This window comes from Dermacentor albipictus, chromosome 1, assembly GCF_038994185.2.
Source record: "Dermacentor albipictus isolate Rhodes 1998 colony chromosome 1, USDA_Dalb.pri_finalv2, whole genome shotgun sequence".
NCBI lineage: Eukaryota > Metazoa > Arthropoda > Arachnida > Ixodida > Ixodidae > Dermacentor > Dermacentor albipictus.
In genome coordinates this window covers 284,780,364-284,798,719 of record NC_091821.1, presented here as the reverse complement: position 1 = coordinate 284,798,719, position 18,356 = coordinate 284,780,364, and the positions used below count along the sequence as shown (strand labels likewise).

The 18,356-nt window shown below is 46.4% G+C and overlaps 1 protein-coding gene, 1 long non-coding RNA gene and 1 pseudogene across 2 annotated transcripts in view; 2 read left to right on the top strand and 1 right to left on the bottom strand.

Annotated features, from left to right (window-relative positions):
* Positions 1–18,356, top strand: part of LOC139054426 (protein Skeletor, isoforms B/C-like) — a 358,514-nt gene that overhangs the window by 61,456 nt on the left and 278,702 nt on the right. The window lies entirely within an intron of this gene.
* On the top strand, positions 735–2,327 carry LOC139057152 (uncharacterized). Its single transcript, XR_011512597.1, has 3 exons — positions 735–920; positions 1,709–1,927; positions 2,161–2,327. It is a non-coding gene; the product is annotated as an uncharacterized lncRNA (long non-coding RNA).
* On the bottom strand, positions 2,506–3,959 carry LOC139054959 (uncharacterized; annotated as a pseudogene).

The window sequence follows — 18,356 nt, the reverse complement described above, 5'->3', positions numbered from 1 at the left end:
CTTTGAGCTCGAGAAACGCCCGATCTACCCGACTCTGCTTCGGGGTGTACAGGCGACCAGTCGAAGATACCATGCGAAAGAGCGGAACACTAGTGTTGACGTCACTACACCGCGATTTCCGGTCTTCGCTCGCATAGTCAGCGTCAACAGCAGCGCGCGGCCCTCGACGGGGGGCGGAGCGACAGCGCAATTTTAACCGATGATTGCGTCGTTCCTATATGAAAAATCCCGCCCAAAATTTCACGTGCATGGTTTATAAGGTTCCCGCATCCGTATATGAGCGCCTTATTCAATTCGACGGACTCTTCAGCTTCCCTTTAAGGGCTACTTTCTCCACTATCGTGTCCGCGTGTAGAACAAAATCCCGAAGATAGTACAATGCCGGACTGACCCACGGCGGAGGTGAAGCAGGCGCCAAGACTCCCCATGCGTGGGCCGATGCCGAAGATAGCGCAAAACCGACCCGATCCGCGGCGGCGGTGAAGCAGGCGTTAAAGGGATACGGACACAAAATTTGAAAATTCTACTAAAATGCTGAAAATGAGTCCTCAGTGTGCGAGTACAGCGAGAACAAGTGGCCACTTAGCTCATTTTTCAGCGGATGGATTTACTTTTGGCGTTTTTGTGAGCGCGCACAACGCCGCCCGGCCCACGCGAGTCGGAAGGCGTGACGTCACGACACCCTCGTCGGATAGCCAGCCGGCCTGCCGTGGTCATTCGAGGCGTGCCGCCGCCGTCATCGCGAGCACAGATACGGGTTCTGGCGCCTCTACCAGCGTTGAGTACATCTCTGAAAACGAGGACCGTTCCAGCTTGGCAAAAAATTTAATCGCTTACGGTTACAAGCCTTCCGCGTCAAGCGACGAAGAGGAGCAGGCGGCCGTAGACGTGCCGGTCAGGCAGCCCGGGCCAGCAACATGGTAAGCCTTTTTTCTAGTAAAATTAACGTGCAGCGGCAGCAGTTTTGAAAGTAATGTTACGTAGGATGTAAAACACCTAGTTTCGTGACGTACGCCGAGGCAGAATGGCAGCTATTACGGCTGAATCGTAGAGAATCGTAGCTCGTCGCTTTGTGCTTACCTACGCGGTGGGCTTCCGACCGCTACGCAGTTCGTTTTTGCGTGACGAGGCACAGCATGCGTAGAATTTTCCAGCTTTTTCATAGCCCTGCGTTTACGGCTACTGTCACATTTACGCCATTAGAAGCCATTTACTGGTTGAACTCGTTGTGATGAGTGGCTGGGCTAGGGACCCGTCAACCAGATCACTTAGCTACACCGATTCTGTGGCCATAGAGAAAGGAAAAACTTTGGCTGTAACATTTACTAGGGAAATGCTGCGCGAACAATCAAGTCATGAAATCCGAGGCTTGATCATGCAGAGACCTATGAAAATCCGTCATTTTTTTGCTTCAAGTTGAAAAGCAACGGGTGAAAAAGCAATGTAGGTAAATGTGCTGTGCATTTTAAGTTACTACACACGCATGCTATTGTCTGGCGTTCATTCACTCGCTGTTTTGTATATTTTATAAATTAAAACGGTGCTCATATGCTTTCATTCGATATTAGACTCAGCGAAAGTGTACATAACATGACTATTTTGTTTCGTGACAATAACATGCATCCATAGGGTGAACAATTTCTGTCACAACCCGAGAATATCTGTTCTTGCACAGCAATTGAAAGGGTAATTTTCCTTCCTTCAACAGGTGCTCCTGCGGTCACCGCTGCGGCGACATGCCTACAGAAAAAGAGAGGGTCTGTTGTACAGAGCAGCAAAAGGTCGCAAACGCAGCTGAAACTTATGAATGCATCACGAAGCACCCGCTTTTTCAATTGTATTGCCTCAATACGCACATAATCGACCTGAAATACCTCAAGTTGAAGCATTACTGCCCATACCACCTTGGGCAACGCACCTTAAATGAGTAAGTACAATAAGAAATCAGTAATCAGGCCAGCAAAAAATCCTGAGGCCCTGTTACCGCTGCATATATTTAGTGCTATTGGTGCATAGCATAAACGAGACAGAGGGAATGAATCGAGGGCTCGTTTTATTTGTTAGATGAATCCAAACGAACAGTGCATGGCATGTAATAGAAAAACACGAAGTAAATTTTAAAATTTATATTGTTGTGTGTGTGTTTCTTTTTTTTTGCAGCCAATACCGATACACTGCCTACCGACAGTTTGTTTGGCGGGTGTACAGGCGACTTGCTCAAGGTAACCGGGTCGTTTTGCCAAGCTGTGCTGTCCACAGAATCAGGAAAGAGTTCCCTACGCCAGGAGGGCATTACACTGGCTACCTGGACGCATGATGGCAGTTTCTCCTGAATAAACACCCAGAGTTTTCTTCTCAGAATGACGTGTCTTGTTCAGTGAACTACTGCAGTCTGTAACACGAGACAGGAAAATATGTGGTTACACAGAAGCTTCAGTTCCAGATGCAACATGAAAGGAAAGTAGCGTTACGTTAGTAAAATATTAAAGCGCCTTGTATGTGCTGCTACGAAAGCTTCTTTCTCAGCCCGTTCAAATTGCTTGAAAGTGGAGGGGGCACGTTCACACTTGTACGCGCCAATGCCTCCCTGTAGGAGCTCGCATTCTGGCACAGGTCCACAGCACACTTCAGCAAGTCTTTCACAAAGCCTGGAACAAAGCATAGTAAACGGTAATGTGTGTGCAAAAACACGCAAACCGAGTACCGTATGTGCAAGATTCTTTCACTGGTGCGACAAGGGCAGCCTTTTTTGCCTTCGGGTATTTCACCAGCCACCTCTTTGCCCCATTGTCAGTGGTTGCTTGCTGCCTTAAACTATTTTCATTATAGTGAAGTGCGGGAAGGCGGGTTCTGAAAGAAAACAGGACCATATCCGTTTACATCACAACAGTCCACCTAAACAGCTTAGGCACAAAGTATGTTTTACCTTGCTACCATGCTGGAATACCCAAAATGGGTATCTTTCGGTGCGAACTGAGTGATGGTGCTGTTAAAGCATTCAACAGCAAATGTTTGTGCGCTCGTGGATAGCCGAGGAATGTCCTTGAGCAAAGCCTTGTTTAGGATGATGGCTTTCAGTTTTTGGTGAGCTGGTGATCCTAAAAGAATGCATTGGAAACAATGCAAAAATACTGAAAAAACAAAATTTCAAAGCCACATACTTTCTTCCAGCCACTTCTTAGGCAATGGCTCATGCTCGCACCTCGGTTAAAGGCTCTCATCATGTACGTGAATGTCAACGACATGACGGACAAGGGAGCACCCCTTAGCGAGAATTAGCTCAGGTTGCGCCCAGCTTGAGAGAGCCCACCAATACAGGTGGTTGATGACAGCAGGAATCCATAGAGTCAGTTCCTGGAACTTCTTGAGCTTTTTTTTGAGCACTGTACAAAAATAGAGATAACCAGATGCATCATGAATAAAAATTTGAGAGCCCAGATATTTTACTGGTACTTGGGCTGCTAAAAAATTTAATAAAGCAGAACCCACTCTTGGCAACGTGCCAGCATTCAAAGCTGCGCTCTATGCAGGTCTCCTTTGATGTAAACGCCTTTATCTGAGAATGATGGTCAGTCACAATAGTTGAAATCTCGAGGCCATTAGCCTCGCATGTTTGCAGTGTCCTCTTGAGTCCTTCAAGCTCCATAGGGTTGCTTCCCTTGGTTTCATTCGACTGCAACATAACCATCATTAAACCAAGAACATGTGCATGTAGTGATGAATGCTTGCAGGATCCTTGGGAAACAACAGTACTGTCTTATTGACAGCGCTGTTGTTTCTCAAAGGTTGTATACAACCAACTAGCCTACCCATTGCCTCCTAAGCAAGCTTGTAGATTTTCCTATAGCACTCTCTCATGCAACAATAATAACTACCTGGAGAGTTTCGATGTGCAACGCCTTGCTCTGCTCTATATCCAGAATAGAGTATGTGCCATACTTGGCAGAATGTTCAGGGGAATCTGCCCTACCATCCCCAGCAGCCTGGAGTGGACGGCCAATGGCTGCATCAAAAAGGACATTTTGGTGGTGTGTCCAGACCTTGAAGTAGTGAACGTGTACGGCCCATGAATCTATATGCATACACTGTAAGGTTGCATACATGACCTAACCAATTTGATGAGCCTACGCACCTTGGTGACTGCAGGAATGACGTATGCATTTTGGACTCTGAAGTGTGTTTTGTCACTGCTGCAGGCAACACCCACACTCCTTAGTGCCCTAAAAAACTTCGAAGCTGTGCAGCCTGAAAAAAATACTGCCGCAGAAAGAAGCAAGCTACTAGCTGCCGTCTAATTAATTATTGGCTGTGTTGCCCATGTAGAGACATGATGGTTTATGCATATGCGTGTCACCTGCAATAATATGCCTTTCACAGTTTTGTCAATGGCTCTGCATGGATGTGAACACAGCGGGCAGACCGAGAGCAGTTCATCCAGACTAGACTCGAAAACAATGAACTTCCTCTCTTCATAAAGAGGCACGGCTGTGTTATCAGTACTGTCTCTGAAAAAAGAAAAAGATATGTTTGAGCACTGCACAATATTATATGATGGTGTAATACATACTTATCCAAACTGACATCAGAGAGGACATAGCAAGGATCATATTGATTTCGGTTTTCATTTTCATCCATTTCGTCTTCAGATGCATCCGTCCATTCTGGAAATGGTGTCGAAGACCATGGTGGCATAAAGGAGCTAGTTGAAATACTACGTGGGTCCCCGTGGATGTTAACCAGTGTTGCTAGAAAAAAATAGCGTAAGCGAAAATATAACTTAGCAGCAGCAGTAGAACTGCTCCGATATGCTATTTTCAACAAAACGCCAGGAACAACACGGATACAGAAAAAACAGACGCGGGGGTGCACTCGTCTGTGTCCAGGTTGTTCCTAGTGCGGTAGAAAACGACATACCTGCACAATCTGGCTCAATGTGTCAAAAGAAGTTTAGCTGCGTTGATTAGTAATAACAGTGCAAACATTTTATGCTGGTAGCTGTTACGTATATATGCTATGCATAGCGAGGCTAGTTACAAAAGAGTAGTCACAAAAGGATGCACATTGGTTCCCCTGATACACCTACCCCAGTCTCTACAGATTAATGATGTCTGAACAGCTGCATCAGCCTGAAGTTTTTTTGCTGTAATTTGTTTTTCATTGGCGGCATGAGGTTCTGCTGCATATTGCTGGAGAAGTGCTGCAGAGCATTTCTCCTGATGTGCCTCACACTCACTTTTCTGCCGGCTATGTGTACATGCCTCTGCACTGCGTTCACAGGAAACTGAAAGAGATGGAAACAGTTGACAAAACTATGTAATGAACACACACCAAAGCATAAAATTTCATCAACATGACCTGAAGATTTTTAATGCATTTTCGTTTTCTTCCCTCTACTCCCACGCAAAGACAATCGCTCTTTTTAAAGATAAAGCGCTCCATTGACAACTGTGAAATACGTTTGTTATTCGTGAATTATGAAATGTACCTGCTTGGGTGAGTTCTTCAAAAGGAACATGATCAATTGGAGGTGTATGCATTTCGCAAGCATCACACTGTGGTCCTTAGACGTCAACTGGTTCTGTGTGGCAGGCTTTTCTGTGGTAGGTTGTTCTTGCAATATTTGATCAGTGATCTGCAATATAGGAATTTGAGTGCACATGCAAACGGGGCACAAAACACGTAGGTAGAATGTACAGGTGACGAAATTGTGTGTTCAGTCATGCACGCATAGTAATTTATGCCGTCGTCGTGAGCAACTACACAAGAAGGCTGCAAGTGAACGAAAACGGTACCAACCTCTTTTCGCCCCCTCTTTTCAAACGCGCCGCTGATCCTTCCTGCCTTGCGTTTTCGTGAGAAGACCGAGGGCACAGCGTCAGGCTTTAGGCGTTGCCTTTTGAGCGGCATGTCGGGGCTTTTCAGCACAGCCGGGCTTGTCGCATAATCACCGTCGACGAAGTGTTCCCCGCAAATGAAGTCATTTTTTAGAGTTTTCCCAGCTGGGCGTGATGGCTGACAGGCACGTATCCAAAGTTTGCGCACCTTCTCGTCTCTGGGAAACGTGTGTGACGGCGAGTCACGACCGACGATGCTGTTATAACAGCCTTGGGCGCAGCAGTGTCCAAGCATTTCCTTCCTCCGCGACGAATGCGTCAATATAAATCGATGACCGTGGAAACACACGTGTAAGACGCACTACCTGCGTGGAGCGCCGACGGGGATAACGTTTCAGATGGACCACGTGCGAAGATCGCCGATAGCGGTAAACAAACGCGGCAAGTGACCGACACTCCGGAAAGACTGCGACGGCTTTGGCTGGCCTTGGCCGTGCGCGCGCGCGCGCAAGGGTGTCATGACGCCAAATTTCAGCTTCTGCCGGCGGCCGCTTGGAGGCAAGGCGCAACAGAAAATTGCAAAAGAAAGATGTTTCTCGTTCTTTTTTCAAAGCAGCTTGTTGTAATCGTCATTTTCAAGAATTCAACTTTTGTTCTCACACATAAAATCACCCACCAACTTTTGTGTGCGTATCCCTTTAAGCATTCCCCATACGTGGGGCGATCCCGAAGATAGTCCAAAACCGACCCGACCCGCGGAGGCGGTGAAGCAGGCGTTAAGCACTCCCCATGCGTGGGCCGATGCCGAAGATCGCGCAATACCGACCCGACCCGGGGTAACGGTAAAGTAGGCGTTAAGCACTGCCCATACGTGGGGCGATCCCGAAGATAGTCCAAAACCGACCCGACCCGCGGCGGCGGTGAAGCAGGCCGCCCCATGCGTGGGCCGATGCCGAAGATAGCGCAATACCGACCCGACCCGGGCAGGGGCGTAGCCAGGGGGGGGGCTTATGGGGCTTCAGCCCCCCCCGAAATTTTTTCGTGCTGTCCATGCACCGCTGACCAAAGCGACCCCCGGCGCCGGAAATCACTCTGGATTTTGTCTAGAATGTCTTTTTGACGCTCGAAAAGACATTTAACCGCGAAGATTGCGAACTCGGGCTGGATTTCGTGGCAATGCCCATACACCAGCAGTCACATAACGCCAAGCAGTCCCATACGAACACAAAGTTTCAAGGGCGCTTTGATGGTGAGCGGGCTCGCCACGGCATCTCACTGAGGCCACGGAATCTATGGAGCGCATGGATATCAATTGCGGAACTTTATGGGTATAAATCTCATAAGCTCTTGATGTGAAACGTGCATTGACATTTCCAAAGTTGTGCTTTAAATTTTCAATTGCGGAACTTTGTTGGTTTAATGTTGTTATAAACATTTGACGCCAAAGGTCCATTGACTTTTCTAAAGTCTTACATCGGAACATACAACGGGACAAGCCAAATCAACACACTAGCAGACGAGTTGACAAAGCACGCAGCGAGGTCCAAAGAGACGATGTGTTGGGGTGGTTCATTTGTGCCGTCATGTCACATAAAAAAAAATATCAACACTTTTTAACCTAGGCCAGAACAACCATGTCAACACACCAAAGCCAGCCAAAGTAACTACGTTCTTATTTATTTTTCTACTTTGACTTTTATTCGCCGAGAACACATTGAGCCTCTTCAATTTCTTTGTTCTCGCTACACTACCCGCGGGCTGCCAGAGCGAGTCAGAGTGCATATGTTTTTCTCGTACGGCCCCGACCACCGCGCGGTGCACTTCGGTGGGCATTCGGTTTGCTCTGGCCGAGCGGATTTTCACCTGACAGAGTTTTGAAAGCTTTCTGGCTAGCAGACGAGAAAAAAAAAACAATGGTCGCTCGCCGCCATCACTGTGGGGACTCGAAGGATTGCACCGCGTTCCTTGAACGGAACCTTTCCGGAAAGTCTTGTTTCGCCGGTGTAGGATACTGAGCAATATGCGAATGGATCTCAGTGGGCCAATCGTCTCATGTTTTCTTCGGTATTAATTCTGTAGCCCCATTAGGTGCCCGATGTAGGCATTCGATTCTGGCCAACATACTTTCCTATGCGTTTTTTTTTTCCATTTCGGTGCCTCCGCCTCACAGAAAAAAATACATTGTTGCGGCGCAGCGAATTGTCGCATGGTGAAAGTTCGATTCTGATACTTCTTTTGCGGAAAGTAATGGGCGACGGGACGCTTCAGTTGCCGGATACGTTTATTATATTATTGCGAAAGCAATTATAAGGACACTCCAGGCGCATTCCTGCCGTCGCCGTCGCCCTCATGTTTCGTATAAAGTCCAAAGGGGATAAAATCGTGACCACGCGCTGCATGCTGTATGTGCGGATGAAAGCGTAGGGGGGGAGGTGGAATGGGTGAGCCGACGATAGTGGCTTAGTCTTGTGTGCGCAAAGGAGAAAAGCGGGGAGCAAGCGTGCCGCCTTCCGTCGCACGCAATACATCGGGGGGAGTGGATGGAATCGGGGCGGAATCTAGTATTCTGTGTATCTATGATTGTGCAACATGTTTATTTGCCTTGTTTGACGCATTACATACAGTTACTTTTTCTTACATACATAGACTCATTGGAGACTTATACGTATACTTAAATATCTTGTTGCGATGTTTTGTGTATACATGCAGTGAACTATGTTTCCAGTGACACTTTTTTGTACTTTATCAAGCCGTATTTTCACATTTGTATATCCCATTGTATCTTTGCATTTCTAATGTACGAGGGCGAGTCAAATGAAAGTGCGCCTACCCTAACTACGCAATAATGGTTCGGTTCATTATCTGCGAGGCATGCGCGTAGGAGAACGGCATGTCTCATTTACAAAAGTGACACGCAGGTGTGAAGATAAATGTTCTTTAATGCTCTCATACACTGGGTTGAATATGGTTGCGTCACATAATGGGCACTTCAAAAGTTGAACAGCTAGGTGTCGCGAAGTTTTTGACAGCTAAAGGTGTTTCCGAAACAGAAATTAATCGCCGTATGGCTGCCGTTTACGTTGAACACGGCATTTCATTGACCACTGTGAAGCGTTGGAGCAAACGGTTCAAAGGACGTTGTAAAGACATTCCAAGACCGGGCCAAAACCATCGTGCAATCACCCCCCACACAATATCAAAGGTTCATGAGCTGATGAAACAAGAACGGAGAATAAGCATCGATGAACTGGCAGACCGTCTGAACATCAGTCACGGTTCGGTTCACGCCTTAATTCATGAGCTTCTCAGTTATCGGCTCTTTGGAGCGCAATGGATCCCCAAGATTTTGATCCATAGCGAGAAGACGGAGTACTTTCGCGCTGCCTTGACTCATCTGATCGGGTATCACAATGAGGATGATGAATTCATGTTTGCAATTGTGATCGGGGACGAACCTTGGTGCCACTACTACGAGCCTGAAACACGACGGCAAAGCTTACAGTGGAAACATTCGAATTTACACGCCCAAAGAACGCAAAGGCCATCATTTCCGCTGGAAAGGTGTTGTTGACTTTTCTTTCGGTCGTCAGGGTCCATTACTGATAGAATTTCCTAAATCTTGAGAGGCTATCAATTGTTTCCGATATTGTGAAACGCCAGAACGGCAGTGTGTCGCAATCAAGAAGGAACAACGTGGAAAATTGACGAATGGGGTCATCTTGTTCCACGACAATGCCTGTCCCCAGGTCGCTTATGTGGTTAATACAAAACTGGCAAAATTCAAGTGGGAAACGCTTCAGCATCCGCCATACAACTCAGACCTGTCACCTTGCGACTTCTACATTTTGGGGCAACGGAAAAAAGAGCTCAAGGGAACCAGATACAGACTTTTTGAAGCAGCAAGCCAAGGAGTTTTATAAGACGGGAATCACGCGACTCGTTAGTCAATGGGACAAATGTCTAAATTCTCATGAAGACTACTTTTAAAAGAAGTACCCCGTTGTTGGCTCACATTTATTTGACTTGCCCTCGTATATCTTGCAGAATTCCTGCTTTTTATACGTGCCCTCTGTTGCGACTGATTTCGGTGCAATTACTCACGATACACGACCGGTGACAGCTGCTTCTGCGTAATACATTAAAACAAATTACAGCGTCATTGAGATTTTTCACTGGCCATTGCATATATACAAGAATGTAAGCACGGTTCTTGCATGACAAAGTTTCATTAACATATTTGTCCTCAACTTGTTCAGTACATTGCCTTTTCATTTTTCATATCAGTGGCATGCACTGCTTTCCTGGTTTCGAACTGATATAGTTGTAAAGTTCGTGTGATATTTTCTTTACTTAAATAGACAAAAATATGGAAGCATTGATATCAGTTATTTTGGGCAATATTTTTGGCACATACGAGTATATTCTTTTATGAAGAAATACACATTTTATTGTTTTGACTGTGCGTAGCGTTCAAGAATTCGTTTGCAGCATCTTTGGCAATGACAATGCAGTTATTCATGTATTTGATCCCTTGACAAATTGTTTAAGAGGAAGCTTTAGCTCGGGCCCAATCCGACGCGACCTATTCAAATACTTGTAAAACGCAGAAACCCTTTTCTTAGATAATCCTGCTAATCGCTTTTACTGAAATTCGTTGCATTTGAGAGAGAAAGTTAAATCCTAGTTCTGTTGGAAACACAACTTCGATTTAGAGCCTGAATGTTGTTTAAAATATTTTAAAAAATTCGAAAGTTCGAAAATATAGAAGCACGACGTTTACAAACTAATAGCTATGCATGAATAACAGACACTGTGGTTCTGTAAACGGCGTCTATTATAACAGTCAAAGGGGGCAAGTTTGCTATGTCAATTTGTATTTTACGTGAATTGGTTACGTTGTGTACAAGGGTTCTGCACAAGCCGTATTTCCACAATATTAAATTTTTTTGAGAATCATGTGTAACATATCCATTTTGTCCGCTGTAGATGTACTATTAGATGCAATTCACAGAATTGTGATATCATTTTTCATTGTTGAGTCACGGAGTTTTAAACTTGATAGCTTCGTTTTCTGAAAATTTTCGATTTGGCCAATTTTTAATAAATAATTGACCACCTAAATAAAAAATTTGAAAGCAGTAGTCACTGGAATTAAACTTTTACTTTTAAATGCAACAACAAAATTTCTGGCTACGCCACTGGCCCCATATATATATATATATATATATATATATATATATATATATATATATATATATATACATATATATATACGTAGGGCCAGTGGCGTAGCCCCCCCCGAACAAAATTTCTGGCTACGCCACTGGACCCGGGGTAACGGTAAAGTAGACGTTAAGCACTGCCCATACGTGGGGCGATCCCGAAGACAGTCCAAAACCGACGCGACCCGCGGCGGCGGTGAAGCACGCGTTAAGCACTCCCCATGCGTGGGCCTATGCCGAAGATAGCGCAATACCGACCCGACCCGGGGTAACGGTAAAGTAGGCGTTAAGCACTGCCCATACGTAGGGCGATCCCGAAGACAGTCCAAAACCGACCCGACCCGCGGCGGCGGTGAAGCAGGCGTTAAGCACTCCCCATGCGTGGGCCTATGCCGAAGATGGCGCAATACCGACCCGACCCGGGGTAACGGTAAAATAGGCGTTAAGCACTGCCCATACGTGGGGCGATCCCGAAGATAGTCCAAAACCGACCCGACCCGCGGCGGAGGTGAAGCAGGCGTTAAGCACTCCCCATGCATGGGCCGATGACGAAGATAGCGCAATACCGACCCGACCCGCGGTAACGGTAAAGTAGGCGTTAAGCACTGCCCATACGTGGGGCGATCCCGGAGATGGTCCAAAACCGACCCGACCTGCGGCGGCGGTGAAGCAGGCGTTAAGCACTCCCCATGCGTGGGCCGATGTCGAAGATAGCGCAGTACCGACCCGACCCGGGGTAACGGTAAAGTAGACGTTAAGCACTGCCCATACGTGGGGCGATCCCGAAGATAGTCCAAAACCGACCCGACCCGCGGCGGCGGTGAAGCAGGCGTTAAGCACTCCCCATGCGTGAGCCGATGCCGAAGATAGCGCAATACCGACCCGACCCGCGGCGTCGGTGAAGCAGGCGTTAAGCACTCCCCATACGGGGGCTGATCCCGAAGATAGTGCAATGGCGGGTCGACCCGCGGCGGAGGTGCAGTTCGCCATTAAGGGGCCCACATACACAGCTTTGCTGGTCATCCTCCTTCACAGAGTGGAAGGGCACTGAGATTTTTTTCTCATTCGCGTTTGTCCTGCAAGCGTCTGCGATGAAAACAAGAAGCAGGTATGCATGGAAAATCTGAGGTGGCGGCGGCAGGTGGTAGCGCAAAAGTTAGCATGCCCAGCCCATGCACGTACTTATATCTGCATTGACATGGGTTCCTGGTAGTGATAGCGACCAAAGCTCCCTTTTTTGTGCATGCTCTAGCGATTGTGAAACTAAGGATGTGGTTAGCATGCCCAGCCACTGAATGCAAATTGCAGCAGTTACGAGTGGTGGAATCCCGCTGAGGCTGATTGTGAAGAAAGCTTCCTTTCTCTGTCCACTCTCGCGATGGTGAAGCTAAAAATGAGGAGGAGGCCTGACGGACGCAACGTTGATCGCCACCATAACTTAACGGATGGACGACCTGGGGAAAGGGCAAGGCACACCAAGTTTTAGCACTTCACTTGTCCTACAGCAAAGCGCTACAATGGCTAGTTTTCCCTCATGGGTATGATAGACCGAACTGCCTCGCACTGCTAACACTGGACTGACACTAAGAAAATACTCCGTTCGCAGACACCTCGCTACACTGAAATTAGCAAAACAATATCCGTTTATAAAAATGCGTGTCCCAATTATCTGGTGTCCTTTTGTGTGTGGGGAGGGCATAATGGTCCTCGCAATGAAACGGTAGTATCGACGTTTTTGCTGCAGTTGCACACAAGCAAATTCGTTGAAGTGATCGGACGGCGAGCTACCAGCCGAAAAGATCAACCCGCAAATAAAAAAAAATTCGCTGGTTTCAGATCTTCCAAAGTACTTTGCGCTTAGCTACCAACTGTAATATTTTTCTTTCTGTGCTCTTATGAAGAGGAAAACTCAACATTGCTACAATATCAACAGTACACAAAATAGGATGGCTTTGAAGCTGTGACCACGCACCGCACTTTTGTACATTTAGCCCATGTAGTGTTGGGGCAACACGTTTGGGCAAAATGATTAGCTTTTCAGTCAAAGCACTGTGACAGGCGGGAAGAAATCGTTGTCATGCCCGGTCGAAACAATACCATCTGAAATCTCATTTACTTATACATTTTTTTGAAAAATCACTATAACCGTTTACACATTTGCTTCGTATTATTTATATGCTAGCTTGCCTCGTCAATCTCAAAAATGTATTTTGTTTGCGGGAGAAGGCCTTCGTGAAAAACGACGCAACATAAGAGTAAAACATCCAGCAAGGTTCCTATCCAGATTATTGGCGAAATTGTGCACTGAGAGCGTGTCGACTAGCGTGCGATTTAAAGTTGAATTATGATCGTTGTAAGCTTGTGTTGCGTCTAGCACGAGCGAGTTGCGTTAGCGATGAATCTGGTGTGAAAGTGGTCAGCTCGGTTTGCGATAAGTTCTTGTGAATCTCCACACTGAATGTCGCAGTCGTCACGATGAGAGCACTCCTGTGACATAATTAGCCTAGTGGGCTGGGAAGGCTCGAGTGGTAGCTCACCTTGAGGGGTATTGGCTAACAATTATTAATATACGTACTTCGCGATGATGAAAAGCATGCAGAAATGCCACTGATGTTGTCTAACTATTCGTAAACAGGCTCCCAAATTTCGATTAGCCCACCCGCAAACATTAATAGGGCCCACCCCCAAATTTCAATTGGCCCACCCTCAAATTTAAGTTAGCCCCCCTCCCCTAAATTTAAAGTCGGCCACGCCCAATTTTCATTTCGCCCAGCTTTAAACTTCAAGTTGGCCAAATCCCAAATTTCAATTGGGCCACCCCTAATTTTGAACGAAAAAACCAATAAAAAAACACAAAGGACAAGAGGACAGGTTCACACCACAACGACTGGACTATCAACTGAGGTTTTTTAGAACCGGTGTAGTCCCAGCAAGGATAGCAGAGCATGCGCAACTGCATCATCGCTAATCACATAGCATGAAAAGACAAGAAATGTTTCTATCGGGACCGACTTAGAAATTCAAATTCTTTTTCAAGTAAGCGCACCGAGGTTGTACTAACGCAGTCATCACCTAATAAACTGATGTAGTACGCTTCCAAGATTTCTCGCTCTTCTTTGCCCTTGCCCCTACCAAGAATCGTCACATTGCTAAACAAAGGATAACAACCACACTCATTGTAATGGCGAGGCAAGTTTGCACCGTTATCTGACCCCAGGGAGGAGTGGTGCTCACGCAGGCGGTCATTAATACATCGACCGGTTTGGCCTATGTAAAATCTTTCGCACGTGAGAGGGAACTTATAGACAACCCCTGCAGCACATGCCGTAAAACGGTTTTCATGCTGTGTTGTGCAAACATGGTTCCTTGCCCTGCCTCGAGAAATGCGCGAGCATTGACCCTAAAGCTTACAAGGTGCAGAAAACACAACACTTACTCCCTGCTTGGCGGCAACCTTCTTGATGTTGTGGCTCACTTTATGCACATACGGCATAACTTCAAGTTTCCTACGTTCAGTAGCCTCATCTACCAGCTTCGTACGTTCCTTCTTTAGCCTCTGAAGCAGCGATTCAGCCACCGCTTTCAAAAGAGGCGGAGGGAACCCTGCGGCTTCTAAACGTTGGGAATGTGCGTCAAAGCTACTTTTAATGGCGTGGTGACAGCTTCTTTCAAGTGCATTGCGGAAACAATTGATTGCAATCCCTCTTTTTACAATCTTTGAATGTGCAGATCCAAATAGTAAAAGAGCTTTCTGGCCCCTAGGTGAAAACATCCAGCACAAATGCCCGTCATCAAAGAATGTTAGTTGCAGTTCTAGGAACCTGATGGAATGATTGCTAGGAAGTTCATGAGTGAAATTAAGAGTGCGTGAAGAAGCTTTAAAAGCAGTCAATACATCGTCTACTGCTGCGGGGAGAGTGTCATTTGGTAAAAGCTCTAAAAGTACTAAAATATCGTCCACATACCTAAAAAACTTTGCATACACGCTTGTTTAGTAGGAAGCCTTGAAGTTTCCTGTCAAATTTTGCTAAAAATATCTGGGAAAGCACTGGGGCAACACCAGAGCCAATACATATTCCTTTTTTTAAGGAACAAGGAACCTTTGAATTCAACAACAGTGGATGACAGATAAAAGGATAGGAGCTCTAGAAAGGCATCCACCGACATACCACATGCATTCTGGAAGTTACAGCACTGCAGTGATCTATAAGTTCACGCACAGCTACAAATAGTTCATCATGGGGAATGCTGTAGAAGAGGTCTTCAATGTCAACTGAAAAGGCCATGTTGGCACCAGGGATCCCACTATTAAGGACCTCTACTACCGCTGCCGAGCTAGCCACGCTGAATGGATCCTGCACTGGGAGGGCCGTCAACTGTCGCTGAAGAAACTGACTCACTAACTTCTGCCATGAACCTGTCTCTGTGATGAGGGCTCTCAGAGGGCAACCCACCTTGTGTGTTTTTGCTGCTTTTACGGCATGTGCTGCAGCGGTTGTCTGTAAGTTCCCTCTCACGTGCGCAAGATTTTACATAGGCCAAACCGGTCGATGTATTAATGACCGCCTGCGTGAGCACCACTCCTCCCTGGGGTCAGATAACGGTGCAAACTTGCCTCGCCATTGCAATGAGTGTGGTTGTTATCCTTTGTTTAGCAATGTGACGATTTCTGGTAGGGGCAAGGGCAAAGAAGAGCAAGAAATCTTGGAAGCGTACTACATCAGTTTATTAGGTGATGACTGCGTTAGTACAACCTCGGTGCGCTTACATGAAAAAGAATTTGAATTTCTAAGTCGGTCCCGATAGAAACGTTTCTTGTCTTTTCATGCTATGTGATTAGCGATGATGCAGTTGCGCATGCTCTGCTGGCCTTGCTGGGACTACACCGATTCTAACAAACCTCAGTTGATAGTCCAGTCGTTGTGGTGTGAACCTCTTCTCTTGTCTTTTGTGTTTTTGACTGTTTTTTTCGTTCAAGTATGTACCAACTGGCACAGATTTCAACCCTTCCCTAATTTTTTATTTGGTCCATCCACGACTTTCAATAAGTCACCACCAAATTTCGATTCGACGCACCCCAAAATTTAGGTTGGCCCACCCCCATATCGCCCCCGAATTCAGATTGGCCGACCCCGAGATTGCCCCCACATTTAGGTAGGACCAATCCCATATCACCCCCAAATGCAGATTGACCCGCCTCCACAACACTACCAAATTTAGGTTGGCCCACTCCAATACCACCTGCAAATCCAGGTTCTCCCACCCCCATATCCGCCTCTAACTAACGCTGGTCCACCCCTCGATCACCTGAAATTTAGGATGGCCCACCACAAATCACCCACCATTTAAGGCTAGTCCACCCATATATCACCCCCCAATTCAGCTTGGCCAAGCCGCACATCCCCCTCATGGTTAGGGTAGCCCGTCCCCATATGTCACCCCCAAATTTAGGTTGGCCCACCCCCATATCAGCCCCAAACTTAGCCTGGCCCACCCCTCTATCACCTCAAATTGAGCATGGCCCACCGCAGATCACTCCCACATTTATGTTAGCCCATCCCAATATCACCCCCGATTCAGCTTCGCCCAGCCCCACATCACCCCCATAGTTAGGGTGGCCCACCGCCCATATTCCCCCAAACTTAGGCTTACCCACTCCTATATCACCTCAAATTTAGGTTGGGCCACCCCATATCAGCCTAAAACTCAGCTTGGCTCATTACCATTTCACCCCAAATTTATGTTGGGCCACTCCCGTATCACTACCAAATTCAACTTGACCCATCTTTGTACCACGCCCAAATTTATGCTGATGCCACTTCCAATTTCAAGTTGGCCACCCCAACCCTTTTTATAAAGACCTATGTATTTATATAGGAAATGCGTCAAGTTTTTTGGCGTTACAGACACGATTTTGCATGATTTTGCTACCAAATTGCTGGGGTACTCAACAAAGAATGCTGCGCATTAAAAGCAAATGCCCTGAACGAGGGACGCCATACGTTGATCCTAAATGCTAACGGCTAGCCAAGCTAGCTTCTCTGTAGAGCGACCGGGGCAGACACAGCACGGGACATTTATTCATATGGTTTTTTTACGGCCACACCTACGGATTCATACCACTTGGCTGTAGGGAACACATTAACAGTAGCTATTAATCCACACGCTGCACATATTCTCCTAGTTGGTGCATTTCTTATTTGGATGAATCTTTAGAAATAATTAACGTTCTGGCAGCGACTCAGCCTAGCATACCCTTTGTTCCACACGAATGTTGGATAGGAATGGCACTGGCCACCGGGTGGCATTGTGGCCAGGTGGACCTGATTCGCTCGAAGTATGTGCCATTAAGGAAAGGTGAAAGTCGAAGAAAACAGACGTTCGAGAAGAACGCAATAAGAATAGCCATTTTGTTCGCCTAGGTTCCACGCTACAAAGCACGAAACCTTTATTTTGCACAACACAAAGCTATGCGCAAGCTTCTATTTATGATGTCCAATGAATAAAATCTTCATAAATGCGTTGACTTAACAAATGAACACGACACTGCTATGTTTTAGGGAGGAAAAATAGAAAACCTATTTCAAGAGAACCACTGGAAAACCAGAACCGAAAGCAAACCATTAGTTTTGTGTTTCTGCCATCTGGTGGGAGACTACAAAACTACGTCCTATGCGGTTTAAAAAGAAGTGCGAAGCCGGAATCGAACCGCGGCCACCGCGACGCGTGACTAAAGGTGTGCGCGATTCTACCTGTCGGCCACAGCTTCCGAAGCTTCGTCCAGTGGTACGCTTATTATTTTATAGATACCACGTGAATTTTCACGACAGTGTTACAAAAAAATTACCGACGATTACGTTACTTCCTAATGCGAAATTTGAGCGCAGCAAATAAGCTGTTTCACCTTTTCGATAGATTGAGGCAAAGAAATCGAGCAACACATGTATGCGCTATCACAGAATTTTTTTTATTTTTCACACGTATTTCTTTCACAAAGACTCCACTAACAGTTCTTGACAGTCATGAAGGAAGCTTTGTGGTCGGAGAAATAGACTGATATATGTTCGACTTGGTACACCAATGCTTGATTCTCAAAGACGAGATCTATACAAGTGCCTCGCGAGAGGAACGGGATGTTCTCCCGCATAAGTATTAGGAAATTGCTGTTTGTCTTTATGTCAACATTAAAGTCCCCCACTACTAACATCGGTGTGGATCGATGGACGGTTAATGCGAGTTGCAGGAAGTGCACGACGTCTTTCGTGAGTGCGGTAGCGGACTCACGAAAGCGGTATCAGTC